The sequence below is a fragment of the Spermophilus citellus genome (assembly GCF_964194105.1).
Source record: "Spermophilus citellus genome assembly, chromosome: 2".
NCBI classification, from domain to species: Eukaryota; Metazoa; Chordata; class Mammalia; order Rodentia; family Sciuridae; genus Spermophilus; species Spermophilus citellus.
The window spans coordinates 85,653,004-85,668,866 of NC_138183.1; the positions used below are offsets into that span (position 1 = coordinate 85,653,004).

At 40.2% G+C, this 15,863-nt stretch overlaps 1 protein-coding gene across 8 annotated transcripts in view; it reads right to left on the minus strand.

Moving 5' to 3' along the window:
* TLE1 (TLE family member 1, transcriptional corepressor) overlaps nucleotides 1-15,863 on the minus strand; it is a 91,986-nt gene that overhangs the window by 61,898 nt on the left and 14,225 nt on the right. The gene's annotated exons all lie outside the window — the stretch shown is intronic.

A 15,863-nucleotide genomic window follows, 5' to 3' on the forward strand; every position in this document is an offset into this window, starting at 1 on the left:
AAAAAAAAAGCATCTGTAAAGAGACCTACCATTGACCTTATTTGTTGCAACATTTTCTGTCTGTGCTTACTAAATGCTGCCTCTATTACTGAATTAGAACAATGAAGAGGATCAAGAGAAGAAAATTACAAAGCAAACAGGCCATGCCCTCGAGAAACAGAGAATAGAATTAAGTAAGATAAGGTAGAAACCCGAGAATTTTAAAATCAAGTATATAAAAAAGAGACCCTTTTTGTCTTCTAAGATGAATCCAGTTAACTGAGCAGCAAAGTCTTTGGTTTTATGGGATGGATGTAGCCCAAATAACCTAGTTCTCACAAGATCACCAGTGAGAAAAGGTTATAGATCCTGCCATGGAAGAAAAGTACTTTAAGGGAAAATGGCTGATATAGAAAGCAAACCTATGACCTTGCTTTAGCCAGTGGGGCAAACAGATATATGCAAAAGTAGTGCAGCTGTACCAGGTGCAAAAACAGAACTGGGTCAGGCACCCACTCAAGTTAAATCAAGGTCATGGCTCTCCTCGAAAGCACGGCAGGCTTCCCTTTCCTTTAGAACAAGGTTATGCAACACACACACACACACACACACACACACACACACACACACGTGCATATAGAGGAGTAGGGATGCTCTTTGTGGACTCCTAGGTTAAGTCTCCACACCCACCTACCACAGATTCCAACAGCATACATTCTGTACCTTCCCCTTCTCAAAAATCCACTTAACATTTTCCAATTTTAAAATTAACAGATGCATTGGAAATGGTGACACATGTCTGTAATCTCAGCTACTGAGAAGGCTAAAGCAAGAGAATGTAAATTAGAGGGCAGTCTCAGTAAAATAGCAAGACTCAATATAGTTTAGGACAGGGGATGTAGCTCAGAGGTACAATATTCCGGGGTTCAACCAAAGTGTCTTAAAAAAAAAAAAGATATATGCTTGGGCTAAGGAGTGTAGCTCAGTGGTAGAACACTTGCCCAGTATGCATGAGGCACCAGGTTTGGTGATGTTTTGTTTCTTAAGATATATACTCCCTTTGAACACACACCACATGCACACAGATGTATATGAACAGACAAAGAAAAGAAAGTTAAAATAACCCTAAGTCCATCATTCAGAAATATCCATAAGTAACATTTTGGTGATCCTGGGACACCATCTTTTCAGGCTCTCACTTTACACGCAGAAGCCCCTAGTGAGAATATACTTTTTTTTTTTTTATTATTATTGGTTGTTCACAACATTACAAAGCTCTTGACATATCATATTTCATACATTAGATTGAAGTGGGTTATGAACCCCCAATTTTACCCCAAATGCAGATTGCAGAATCACATCGGTTACACATCCACAATTTTACATAATGCCCTATTAGTAATTGTTGTATTCTGCTACCTTTCCTATCCCCTACTATCCCCCCTCCCCTCCCCTCCCATCTTCTCTCTCTACCCCATCTACTGTAATTCATTTCTCTCCTTGTTTATTTTCCCATTCCCCTCACAACCTCTTATATGTAATTTTGTATAGCAATGAGGGTCTCCCTTCATTTCCATGCAATTTCCCTTTTCTCTCCCTTTCCCTCCCATCTCATGTCTCTGTTTAATGTTACTCTTTTCTTCCTACTCTTCCTCCCTGCTCTGTTCGTAGTTGCTCTCATTATATCAAAGAAGACATTTGGTATTTGTTTTTTAGGGATTGGCTAGCTTCACTAAGCATAATCTGCTCTAGTGCCATCCATTTCCCTGCAAATTCTATGATTTTGTCATTTTTTATTGCTGCATAGTACTCCATTGTGTATAGATGCCACATTTTTTTTATCCATTCATCTATTGAAGGGCATCTAGGTTGGTTCCACAGTCTAGCTATTGTGAATTGTGCTGCTATAAACATCGATGTGGCAGTATCCCTGTAGCCTGCTCTTTTAAGGTCTTCAGGGAATAGTCCGAGAAGGGCAATAGCAGGGTCAAATGGTTGTTCCATTCCCAGCTTTCCCAGGAATCTCCAAACTGCTTTCCAAATTGGCCGCACCAATTTGCAGTGACAAAAACAGCATGGTACTGGTACCAAAACAGGCGGGTGGACCAATGGTATAGAATAGAGGACACAGAGACTAATCCACAAAGTTACAACTATCTTATATTTGATAAAGGGGCTAAAAGCATGCAATGGAGGAAGGATAGCATCTTCAACAAATGGTGTTGGGAAAACTGGAAATCCATATGCAACAAAATGAAACTGAATCCCTTTCTCTCGCCATGCACAAAAGTTAACTCAAAATGGATCAAGGAGCTTGATATCAAATCAGAGACTCTGCGTCTGATAGAAGAAAAAGTTGGCTCCGATCTACATATTGTGGGGTCGGGCTCCAAATTCCTTAATAGGACACCCATAGCACAAGAGTTAATAACAAGAATCAACAAATGGGACTTACTTAAACTAAAAAGTTTTTTCTCAGCAAGAGAAACAATAAGAGAGGTAAATAGGGAGCCTACATCCTGGGAACAAATTTTTACTCCTCACACTTCAGATAGAGCCCTAATATCCAGAGTATACAAAGAACTCAAAAAATTAGACAATAAGATAACAAATAACCCAATCAACAAATGGGCCAAGGACCTGAACAGACACTTCTCAGAGGAGGATATACAATCAATCAACAAGTACATGAAAAAATGCTCACCATCTCTAGCAGTCAGAGAAATGCAAATCAAAACCACCCTAAGATACCATCTCACTCCAGTAAGATTGGCAGCCACTATGAAGTCAAACAACAACAAGTGCTGGCGAGGATGTGGAGAAAAGAGAATATACTTTTAAGACCAAGGGGTCCCCACTATACCCACTGGCTTTCTATAATTTGTTGTCCACTCAAAAAATGGGTCACAGACCCCCTCCCAGTCAATACACACAGGTATGAATGACTACATCATGAACATATTCTACCATATAAGCATACCAAGATTTAAGCATTCCTGACACCAATGGGTATTTATCTTCATTTATTTTCCACAATTACAAGACTCAATGTCAAATAACTTTCCACAAGATCTCTAAAAGGAGTTTCTGAAAGTGAAAATCTGAGTCAAAGTGTGTACATATTTTAAAATCATAATGCATGCTGCCAAACTGCCCCTCAGGAAGCTGCACCAATGCACATTACTGCCCATCTACAAAGGTGCTTGCTCTCCCAGTGTCAATATTGGGTTTTCTTGACCTTTTTTTTTTTTTTTTTAATCTTTATCCATCTAACAGATTAAAAAATGACCTCATTTTTATTTGAATTACTTGGATTTTTCCTGAAGTTAAACATCTTTTCATATATTTACTGGCCCATTGTATCGTTCCTTTCTCATTTTTTGCTGGTGTTTAATCATCATTTATCTTTTTGTAGTTCTTTACATAAAACAAATATCAACCCCTCATCAGTTTGTCCAGCTTGCGACTTGTCTTTCAACCTTGCCTAATAAGTTGTTATATGGCCAAACTGAAGAAATTTCTTCCTATGCTTCTAGCCTTTGGGTAAGGATTGGAACATACCAAAATTAGACAAGCCATCCTTATTTGTCTTCTAGTGCTGCTACAGCTATGCTTTTTATACTCAGTTACCTGATCTTCTGGATTTTATTTTGATTTAGGAAGAAAAAAATTCCTTCATTTCTAATTAAATAGTAACTATGTGTTATGTAACAGAACAGCTTGAAGGTAGAATTGAACATCATCATAGGACAGTTAAGACCCATTCTGAGTGGGATGAATGCATACTGTAAATCTTTAGCAAGATTAAAGTGATCAAAAAGTAAACAAGGTCAGGCACCACCCCAGCTACTAGGGAGGCTGGGGCAGGAGAACTGGTATATTCAAGCAACTTAGTGAAATCCTGTCTCAAAAATAAAAATAAAAAGAGCTGGGAATGTATCTTAATGTAAAGCATCCTTAGATTCAATCTCCAGTACCAATAAATAAATAAATAACAAAAGAAGTTGATTAAAGCAAAGATGATATAAACTGGTTTGGACTAAGTAAGACTGAAATGGGAAGAAGAAAGTTACAGATCAAAGCTCAAACTGATGTAGAATCATCAAAAGCTGTACCATATGTCCTGAAAGTTCTAAATATATAGTATGGAAAAGACATGAAAATAAAAGCCACAGGGGAGGATCTTATCCAAGCCACAGTCTCTCTGTAAACCCTAATGTTAAAACTATACTTACCAGTGAAATTGATTTTTTGAGCCAGATGACCTAAATTCAAGTCTTGCTTCCACTTCAAGCTGGTTTACCCTGCACAGGGAACAGTCTACCTCCTGGTCCTGTGAGGATGCAGCAAGCACTTGACAGTGCTCTGAGAGTTCCAAAAGCACCATCTTCCCTCCCTAGGGGGAATTCTCATACGTTTCCCCATTCTGCCCAACAGACTGGATGGCAGCAGCACAAAACCTGACAGAAATTCTTGGTATTACCTTCACTTCAACCCAAGATCACTCTGACAAGATTGTTAATTTAGCACCAACTAGCAAGTAGCAATGTTTCTCACCCTACTGCAGGTCACAGAGTCTGCAGATAGGATACCCTGGATATTGGACCCTGCTTAAACCAACACTAAGAGAGTTCTATGACCTTTCCACACATTGCCTTTCACTTCTTCCAAAGATTAGAAATTCAGAGGAAAAAACTGCAGACTGATGGAGCATGCTGGCACATGCCTGTAATTCTAGTTTGAGGCCAGCCTCAGCCATTTAGTGAGAAACTATCCCAAAATAAAAACAATTAAAAGGGCGGGGAATATAGCTCAGTGATAAAGCACCCTGAGTTTTAATTCCTAGTATAAAAGAAGAAGAAGAAGAAGAAGAAGAAGAAGAAGAAGAAGAAGAAGAAGAAGCAGCAGCAGCAGCAGCAGCAGCAAATAGTATTTTCCACCCAGAAATTATTTTCCTGCTCAAAGCTGAATGTATTTGGTACCTGCTAGATTACAATGTTTATAAATAAACTTTTCCTAAACTTGCTTTTCTGATACTACATAAGATGACAACAACAAAAAATTCAGCACTTATGAGTTATCCCCAAACCAAATGTGCAAGGAATCCTCCCACTTTGAATGTAAGGAGCTGGGTAAAGGCCCCATCATCAAGCTTCACTTCAAAGACATCCTCTGCCTGATCAGTGGGCAGCAGAATGCAGGGATTCAAATCACCTATCTAGGACAATCTTTTATGCTCTTTGCCCATGCCAATTCCTCTCACTGATTTGCATATGACAGAGTTAGCCCTCATGATCCAAAAATTGAAGTCTGTCCCAGCAAACGAGAGCTAGGTGTCCCAGGCCTTCTATGATAGCAATAGGAACATCTCTAACCTACTTCAGAGGTTCATCAAAATCAAGTAAGCTAATATATAAGTTACAGGTCTACTATTCCAAAGAGCTATACAAATCTCAGAGAGTTTCCCAATCCTTCAAGGCCTCCCTCAAATCCACTCAGAAGCTGCCCTTGCCTGTGCCACCAATAAATACACTCTTCTCTACACTCTTCAAGATCCTCCATAGCACTTACTCTCATTTGATAAACTAAAGCTACATGCTGCCACCACCACTTTACATAAAGCTCCCTCAGCCTCCTCAGAGCTTCCTGCAACCAGTCTTCTCAACACAATATGGGAAGCTAACAAGACCCCCACTAAATACTCTTATTTCTTCCTCAGACCTTGCTCACCAAAACTGACCATGGGTACATGGACCAAGGTAAAACCAGATGATTCATTACTGAACAGTGCTAGAGTTAAGGCTCTGTGTACAGAAAGAAATGTTAGTAGGTATAAGATTCATGCAACTGGAGCTGAGGGTGTACCTCAGTAGTACAGAGTGTGCTTAGCATGTGCAAAGCCCTAAGTTCAATCCTTAGCTCACCCACCCTGCCACACACAAAGATTCACATTCTTGTATATGTTAACTGACCTAAAATATGACCAAATACTGCAAAAACTAACAACAAATCAAAACCTGGTATATTTTACAAAGCTTTTAAGCTGAAGATATGTTCTGGGCATCTGAACTTAAGAGTTTTAGGATTCTGATCCCTAAAAGCTTGGCTTGCCATCCCTTCTTACTCTTCACGCCTTGTCTAATTACAAGACTAAAGAGCCCACTCCTCCTGCCCCACACGCTTGCGCTCCCTACTACACACAGAGTACGGCTAATGAGTGTTGTTAGAAGCTCAAAACAGGGTGAGGACTGCAGTAATTGCCAATGGGTCTCAAAGCAATCCCATGGCACCCTGCCCAAAGTCAGCTCAGGAGGAGAAACTCCACCAGGATTAAATTCCAAATTGATGGATCATAAAAAATGGTGCTCATCCTGAGGGCTGGCGAACTGATCTCTTGGTTTCCCTGAATCAAGTGGGAAGCCAAGAGAAAAACAGTGGAGTGTTGGTAAGAAGCATCTGGCAATAGATAAATGGGCAAGAATAGGAAAACAAAGCACACAAAAGGAAATAAGTGGATAATAACCTCTAAATCCCTTCTGACCAGAAGTTTCCGAGTCTGTGAAATGACAGCTTTAAACACAGAAAAAATGTTCAACATCACCAGCCATCCAAAAAAAATGTAAATTCTGATATAAGTAAGGTGGGTCATTTGGAACCAGTTAAGATGGTTGGGGAAAAAAAAAATTCCAATGATGATGACTCCTGGGGGAGAGGGAGACACTGGAACAATCACACATTATGGTACCATCACCTTGGAAAGCAACTGGGCTATGTGTTTCAAGAGCATGAAATTATTCAAACCCTTTGGTAGTGCTTCCCATAGCTAAGAATTTATCCTAAGGAAATAGTTCAAATGAAAAGCATTCCATGCATGAAGCTGTTCACTGCAGCACTAGTTTCAAAAAGCATTACAAAAATGGCCAGGTAAAGATGGAAAAGCAGTTCAACACATCACAACCATCTGCAGACTGTTTGAAAAACTTAACATTTGCCCTCCTGATAAATCAGCTGTCTAATACTAGGGGAACAGTTAAATACACAGCACCAACCCACAGGCATGGCAAGTAACCATTAAAGTCATACTTTCGATAATGATGCCAAAATGGCCAACACATTTACTAGACTGAGCGGGAAGGGAAGAACAAAAACATGATGTCACCACACCTCTGTGTTTTTAATCATATGCAAGTGGCCAGGCACTGTAAGCAGATATCCAAAGTAAAAAGAGATTATGCTAGTGTAGTAGGGGTTTTGATGACTTTTTTCCACCTCCAATGATTTTATGAACACTGCTCTTAATTTATTGTTTAATTTTGTTTTTTAAAACTACAAATATATTTGTAGTTGAAGATGAACAATACCTTTATTTTATTTATTTTTATGTGGTGTTGAGGATCGAACCCGTGCCTCACACATTCTAGGCAAGCGCTCTACCACTGAGCTACAGCCTCAGCCCCTGTTTAAGTTTATTTTAAAATTAAAAGGGGAGATAAGAGCATTTAGGCTCACCACCCAGATGCAATAATAATAGCAAAACCTCTTACTATTTGGGTATCTGGCCTCATACAATCCTCAAATCACATATGGAGAAACCAACACTTAAGTTAAAAATTATTTGCTCAAGATCATAAAGCAAGATTAGAAGCCATATATCCTGCCTAGTACTTTCTCCAAGAAGCATAGTGGGAAGATGGGGCATACTCAAGACCAGGAACAGTTGATAAATTCAGCTGTATTTGCAACGCAATATAGTGGGGTGGTCATACAGCCCCAACAGCACTGCAGCAACACAACACTAAGGCCATACATCCTCAGCCAACAATAGTGCCACAAGAAGTAGCCCACCATCTGTCAATAATAGGGTCATACTGTACGCTAGATGCCCTGGCAAAACAGGTATTTTATAATAAACTTAGGGCATAAAATTGCAAACCTTAAGTACAGCCAAACTTCATTTCATATTCTTCCTCACAGGCAGAGAGGATTATGCATCAACCCTAACATCAATCTTGCCCCAAAAGGAGCAAAATCCACAAAAACATCTCTGGTTTCTGAAAATCACATTGAATACACCAAGTGAATGTAGGACATTATGTACACAAACTGTGTGCTGGCTGGGTGTGATGGTACACGCCTATAACCCCAGCAACTTGGGAAGGCATGAGGTAGGAAGGTCACAAGTTGGAGTCCAAACTCAGAAACTTAGCAAGATCCTGTCTCAAAATAAAAAATAGGGCTGGGGATGTAGCTCAGTAGTAGAGCACCCGTGGGTTAAGTGCCCAGTATGGGGAAAAACAAAACAACTTAAAAAAAAAAATACTGTTTACCAAAAATGATATGAAAAAAATACTGCTAATCATCATCCAGTGTTTCCTTCCCCTCCACAGGAGGCAAGGTCCCTTTGCCAAGAGACAACTTTCAGGATATCTACTAAATGGTGATTTATTCCTGTAGCACCTTGCTTGACAAATATACCCAAAGGTAAAAGACAGTTTATCTTAAATTCTAATACAGCACAGTAGATCTCTGCTTAAAATATAATTCCATCAATAAAAATCACTAATCACATTTTGGGAAAATCTAAATTTAAAGAGTATGTAGCATGGATTGCTGTTGTGTGTGTTGTTTTTGTGTTGGAAGAGCATGGTGGTTGTGGTGAGGGAAACAGAACCCAGGGCCCTAAGCACACACTCTACCACTGAGCTACCAGCCCATAGTAGACTCTTCTCTTAGTTTTGTGTGTTGTCTGAAGTGCTAGAGATTGAACCCAGGCCCTCATCCATGCTAGGCAAGCACTCTACCACTGAGCTACATCCCCAGTCCCTCCGTGGGTATTATCTGTAAGCTCAGGTTATAATGGTAAATGAGGTTGTTGTTGGTTTCTAAAGATGTGTGCACATCCAGGATCACCTGAAGGGGCTTGTTAAAACAGAGATGACTGTCCTTAACCTTGGGGCTGCTGACTGAGGTGGTCTGGGCCTGCAAACCTGCATTTTCCCAGCACATTCCCAGGTGATCCTGCAGCTGTTGGGCTGAGGGCCTCATTGGACAATCACTGCCATCCATTCACCACACACAACTGAGGCAACCTGCTGCTTAGCACTTGCCAGGTCTCCTGACATCTTTTTAATCTTTCCTGACCTAAAGTCCCCTGAGGGAATGGACTAAAAGGTTAAAATAACTTGCCTAAGGTCAAAACAAACTAGTGGGGAGGTCAGGCCAGCCTTTCCCCAAAAGCCTTGTCACATCACAAGGGACAAAATCTCTACACATTTTTACAAAATGAGACCAAGGCAAGAATACAAACCCAGGGTATAGGAACACGTTTGCCTCCTGCAGGAAAACCTCAAACAATAATCATTTAAATTATTCCACCCATAGCCATGTAATCTCGCCCCTTCTTAAAACCAATGATTACAACAAAACAAAGAGTACCAGATGACAGAAACCTTTAGTGGCTCAACTAATCAGAACATAAGTCACCATTTACTGGCAGACAATAACTTTTATGTTCCGTCTCCCCCTCACTGGGCTGCTCACTCCCACATCATTCTCCGTCTGAACCCTTTCCAACCAGGCCCTGACTCTTACCTATCCTTCACTGCTCATCTTTCACACTCACAGCTTCTCTGAAAACAAGGAGGGGTTAAAGAGAGGAAGAAGAAAAAAACTGTGCTGAAGGCTGCACAGGCAGAGATAGCAACACTAATTGCTCCCATTCTCTGGCTCCTAAGGCAGATTGCAGGGGCCTGCATCTCAGGAGAAAGCTCTCCTATCTTTGCTGTGGCTCTCAGCAGAGCAACTCAAGTGCCCTTAATTGTTTATGTTCTTAATGCAGAGCCTCTTGAATGCATTCATTTTTAATAGCAGGCTTGAGTGTGGGGCCCATCAAAGAATGACAAAGCAACTCTATTCATTGGTTCTCCTTCCAGCAATGATGGTCTTTTGATTTATTTGCAAATGACAAGCTTGCCAGGCCCCACTTGAGGGCTGCCCTCATTTTTTTTTCCCCCAAAGAATTCAGTTGCATTTTCCAAGACCAAGTTGAGTCTGCAATGCTGTGTATTTGTGTAAATTTTTCCCCCTTCAGTTCCTTCTAATTAATGACTTAAATGTTTTGACCCAACTGTTGCCAAGCAGAGCATTTGGGCTTTAATTTGTCATTTTGGTAAAGATGCATCTTTGACAAAAGCATCGCAGCTGTTTCAGTTCTTAACTAGCACATTTCCATTATTCAGAAACCCTTGTTATGGAGTTCAGGAAGGGCCTGTTCACAGGAAAGAGTATTGACTTGTCCCAGGATGGGGAAAAAAAAAAAAAAAACGGAACAGCTTTTGGTGGCCTTAAAGGAAAATGCACTCGTTGGCCCCACAGAAAGTTTTCAAGACAAACTCCACAGGGTGAATCATGGAACATCACCATGAAGTCACCACCTATTGTTCCCAGCTGGAAAGAGAAGCCTCTCCCTGAACACACCCCAAAGCCAAGCCCACACCCTCACCTCTCCTCACAGATCCTAGTAATTAGGCAGCTCATGAGAAATTAGATAATATCATACAACAGCAAGATTAGTGGGCGGAAAAGTCAACTACATCATCATCACAGAATGAAGGTTAAAATTGCAACCATGAAACTAAAATATGCCTATGTAAAGACAAAGACTGCAGAAGAATTTGCAAAAATCAAACCATGGCTGGAAACCAGCTTACAACTTTTCACAAAATTTATAACATTGCTCTCCTTGAATAAACTCTAAAACATTCCTTGTTAACTGTAGCTACCACTTAGGCCTGTGTAATCTGTATTTGGTTGGTACAGACTGCCAGCAGTCTATGGTCCCAATTTCCATGCTTTCCATCCTGACAAAGCAAACACCCTGTGCACCCAACTATAGTGTTATCACTAGCACTAGTGTTTCTCACGGTCCCCACCCCACATCTTGTTTGGAGATCACTGGAGAAGCAGTTTGAAGTGACTGTTTTCCCGATGCACTGAAATTTTTAGCCAATGCAGATGGTAGAATCTTCCTGAACAAGATGACCAGAGGCCAACGCTTCCCTTACTTTATAAGCATGCTACAGTTGAATGACCCACACTCATGAATGGCAGCTGCCACCATTCTTTCTGAGCAACTTCTTAGGGAAAGCAGCTACTCCATGAGAAGACCCAAGCCAATGGTACCATGCCAAGTGGTAACAAAACAGCTGCAAGTCTGACGTGTGTACAGATTGGAAGGTCCCAGGGCAGGATCATCCCCATACTCCAAATTCAGTGTCAGTACTGAAATTTCAGTTGAGAAGCTCCAGTCCTGAGCTGTATTCCAACTCCCCCAAGGCTCAGTTGTTGGCCAAAGGTGGTCCTCTGGAAAGGAAGACAAGGTTCCTCATTTCCCAGTTGAAGATGAAATTCTCTCATTCATTCTCTCTCTCTCTCTCTCTGTATTAGGGGTTGAAACCCAGGAGTGCCTAATCACTGAACTACACCCCTAGCCTTACTTTGTTTTTAGACAGGGTATCACCAAATTACTTAGGGCATCACTAAATTGCTAGGCTGGCCTCCAACTTGCAATCCTCCTGCCTCAGCCTTTCCAGTCACTGGGTTATAGACATGCACAATCTTGCTTTGCTATAATTCTCTTTCAATGAACATCATATGTCAATAAACCTTCAAAAAGGCTCCAGAACCGACCCTCAGAGTAGCCAGAAGAGGGATCTTTACAAGATGGACCTCTTTTTCAAAACTGGTACCAAAGTTGGCCTGAGAACAGTGCAATGCTGTATCTAGCAAGTTCAAAGCTGTGGGAGTAAAAGTAAAGCTTGGAAACCACTGAGACAGAAAAAGAACTTGAGAACAATTAAGTCAACAGTCAGGAAAAAATTATTTATCTTTGATACTGTGAATTGAACCCAGGGGCACTCTACTATGAACTACATCCCCACCTCTTTTTATTTTGATACAAGATCTTGCTAAATTGCTCCCACTTCTGCCTCCTGAGGAGCTGGGATTGCAGGTGCACATCAATATGTCCAGCACAATACATTTTTATAAATCAGTTCAGAGGATTATTAAAATGAAAATCTGGGATATGAGCTAAAATTTTCAAAGAAAACACCTCTGGAAAAGCTTAATTTAAATATTTAAAAGATGGTTAAAAAAAAAGAATACTAGATGACACATGTGACAGAGTACACCTTCACTGGGTATTGACTGACTCAGTGATGCATGTGGAGGCAAACAGGAGTAACATTTCAAGCACAAATTAAATTCTTTACCAAAAAAATTTTTTAAAACCCTCCATCACAGCATTATAATACAATCTGCAGGGAAATCCAAGCAAAAGAACAATAAGTACCATTCCTCCAAGATTAACCATCAACCTACTTTCAGGAGAAAAAAGTGTGTTGTATGTCAGAGACTATTCTTGGTTACACGGATTGACCAAAAATATACATGATTAAAAGTATGCCAAAGAAACAGCCCAAGTCCCTTATGCCAGTCATCATCAATTTATAATTTTAAAATTATACAGTGTTAACAACGTTGTCTCAAGATATACTGGAGAAGCATTCAATAAAAAGTGGGAAGCGATTGAGGGTAACAGAAGAGTGAACAATTTATAAACCAGGGGCCACCAGAAGTTACCACACGTTACTTTACAAGTGGACAAATCAATTTATGTGCCCGTGTGTGTTTTCAGAAAACATCCTAGATATTCTCCCATTAATTATGTGGGTTCCAGGACATGTCAATTCTCGTTTCCCAGAGCACCAGAAACCAAATTTAACCCACATATTATGTTACACTGGTCTGCACTTGTGTGGTTCCCACAGGGCTGGGCTGGCTCAATAATGCTGCGTTCCTTCTGGAAGAACAGAATAGACTTCCTGCCATTTGGACTGTGAAACACAGTAATCCACCAGGGAATAAAGGTCAGTGTTGCACTTTTGGTCATTACTGAATCATTTGAGATGATCTGTGGTGAGGATGAGAGGAAAATCGAAGGCTGGGGAAACGCTGCAAATGGCTTGACCTCAGACCAATTTTCATCTCCATCTGTCTAATAGACATGTGGATAAAAAGCCCTCCCTCCTTCTGGGCCACTCAGCTGCTTTCAAATCCGAGGCACAAGCCAGGAACCAGTTAAACAATATATTAAAAAGGGGAAATAACCTTCTTAGCCTCAGACCAGCGCTTATTCAGGTTTTAGGTCATCAGCTAAAGTTTGGAACAAAATTTTCCGGTCTAAGTACTGAAAAGTAGAAATTTTAACTAATAAGAAGAATTATGTGCAGTGCAGGGACATGTGCCAAAATCTCCTTACTTGTACATGCAAATATATGCATGCTTACACCTCCACCCCCCACCAAAAGACATCCACAGGATTTCTATTGCATCTGCTCACACACACACAAAGGGGAACAGCAGTTCCAAAAACTGCATGTTGCTGCTAAATAAAATCTTTTTTTTTTTTTTTTCAAATGTCCAATTAAAGGCGCTTCAACATTATTAAGGCATTTTGGTCCTTAAATACAAAATATTCTTGAGAGACCACAGCCCAATTATCATTTAAGCCATGGAATCAATGTTAATATTCCTTGATTTTATACCAATATTCCCCTTCACTGGTTTGGCTGAGTTACTTTTTAAAGATAATGTTGTGCCATATATAAGCTTAGGCCCCCACAGTATATCAATGTCAAACAACATCGTGTCAAGCTAAGATTCAATTCAGGTAAGTGCCACTGCCAAATTTTCTTGTTCCCAGACGGGCTTTAAGATTATTTTATTGCTTAAAATTTAATTTGTTCCAACTCGTGTCTCCATGACAACGTTGGCTAACCCTGCAAATCATTTGGGTAATTGGATATCTTATCTTTCTATTGCTCTCAAATCGAATGATTCTGCTAGAATTGTAACAGCCAATCAAATTTACAGTCCTCTTGAGTAATAGACTTGGAAAAGTAGCCACATTCATCTCCTCTTTACAGCCATATTAACCAGTATGCGACAAACAGTAGAATCTCGTCTTCAAACTCTACTCCAAATTATGAATGGTGTCAATACCAATATTCTCAGAGTGCAAAGTCTACTCAGAAGGCCCTTCTTCCCTTTTACATTGCTTTAATTCGAGAAGCAACAATTGATACTCATTCTATAAAAACTTTGGAGCAACTTCAGCATTTTGAGAGAAAACTGGCAAGAGTAATCTCAGAAACTAATTAGAAAAAATAATTTAAAAAAAACTTGAAAAAAGATTTGACCTGTACTAAAATAATAACCAAAACAATAGCTGCACAAGATTTTAGGAAGGCACTCTGACACTGAGTCACATCAAGCCAGGCGTGGTGCTGCATATCTGTAATCCTAGTGACTCTGGAGGCTGAGAGAGGCAGATCGCCAAATTGGAGGCCACCCTAAGCCATTTGACAAGATCCTGTCTCAAAATAAAAAATAAAAAGGGCTTGGAGTGTAGCTCAGTAGTCGAGCACCTCTGAGTTCAACTCCCAAAACAGCAAAAATAAAATGAACACAAAATTAACAACCATTCAAAATCTCTGTACCCTTAGAAAAATCCAGAGTCAAAATTTGATATGTCTTATGCTTCATTTAATTAAAACATACCACAGCATCCACAGTAGTTAACTATGAAATACAGGTTTCTTGTTAAGAATCAAAAAGCAGCAGTTCCCATCTTGAGTTAGTGGTATGATTTTGGCCTTTGGTCAGCTAAAAAGCACAAAAGTTGGATGCGTTTCAGTAGACCAATTCCCGTTTTCTCAGAAGCTGGGCAGACACAGGCTCCAAGGCTGCTCATGGCCCAGGCACTGTAAAAAGAGCCAGCCTGCTTACAAATGGAAAAGGCTGGAATCCCAGCCAACTGGCAGGCCGAGGGGGTTGTCAACAACCCAGTGCTTCCCCCACAGACACTCAGGATGTCAGGGCCACTTCTCAAGCTAAACAGAAATGTTAACAGGGAGCTCCTCAGCACACCACATCAGCAGGCGGCTGAGCTTTTAAGCTCCTGAGAGCAGGTACTGGCACAACTTGCCTGAGCTTGTATCTTCCTTCATCCCAAATACTACAGACACACCACAAGTTTCTACTGCAACGTAGGGGGCAACAGGAGTCAAAAGCCTCAACTTCCCATATGTCCAATTTCAATGGCTCTACTTTTCTCCCTTGTAAGGGTTTGTTTTGGTTTTATTTCCCCAAAAATATTAGCACTAAGCATCAGCTGTGAATATGATGAGAAACAAAAATTTCAAGCCCATGGAGCCAATAGATGTAGAAATAACACAATTAGTTTACTCAGACTTTCGTATCACACTTTACAGATTTCACAGCAAAAACAAAACCACACACACACACACACCCCTCTCAAGGCTTGAGGCTCTTCCTTTCTCTAGCCATGAAAACAACTTACCTTATAGTTCCACACACAATCTCCCCTCCATCCCGTTTTCAGGATGACAAATTCTTCAACGAACAGTTTTCCATATTACGTTAAAAAGAAAAACATCTCAAATACAACCCACCCTTTATTTTGCCAAAACTCAATTCAATAAAACAACCAAATCCTATTTCTTGTTTATCCAGTGCCTTAAGTGAAAAAACACAACTTTGTCCTCCCTGGTAGCATAATTAATTACTTAATGTTGTCAAAAATGGAGAGAATATTTTGCTGTTTGGCCTATATAAGGCATTTTAATTCCTTCATATTCCTTAGACTGTAGGGACTGCCAACGCAGACTGTATTCTTTTTTAAAGTTTTTTTTTTTTTAATCTTTCCTTTTGAGCCTAAAGATAAATGCTTATGAACTTAGAAGGAAACAGTATAAGAGAGGGAAAGGAAAAGTGCTTCAGAAGTAGAGAGGAAAGAAGCT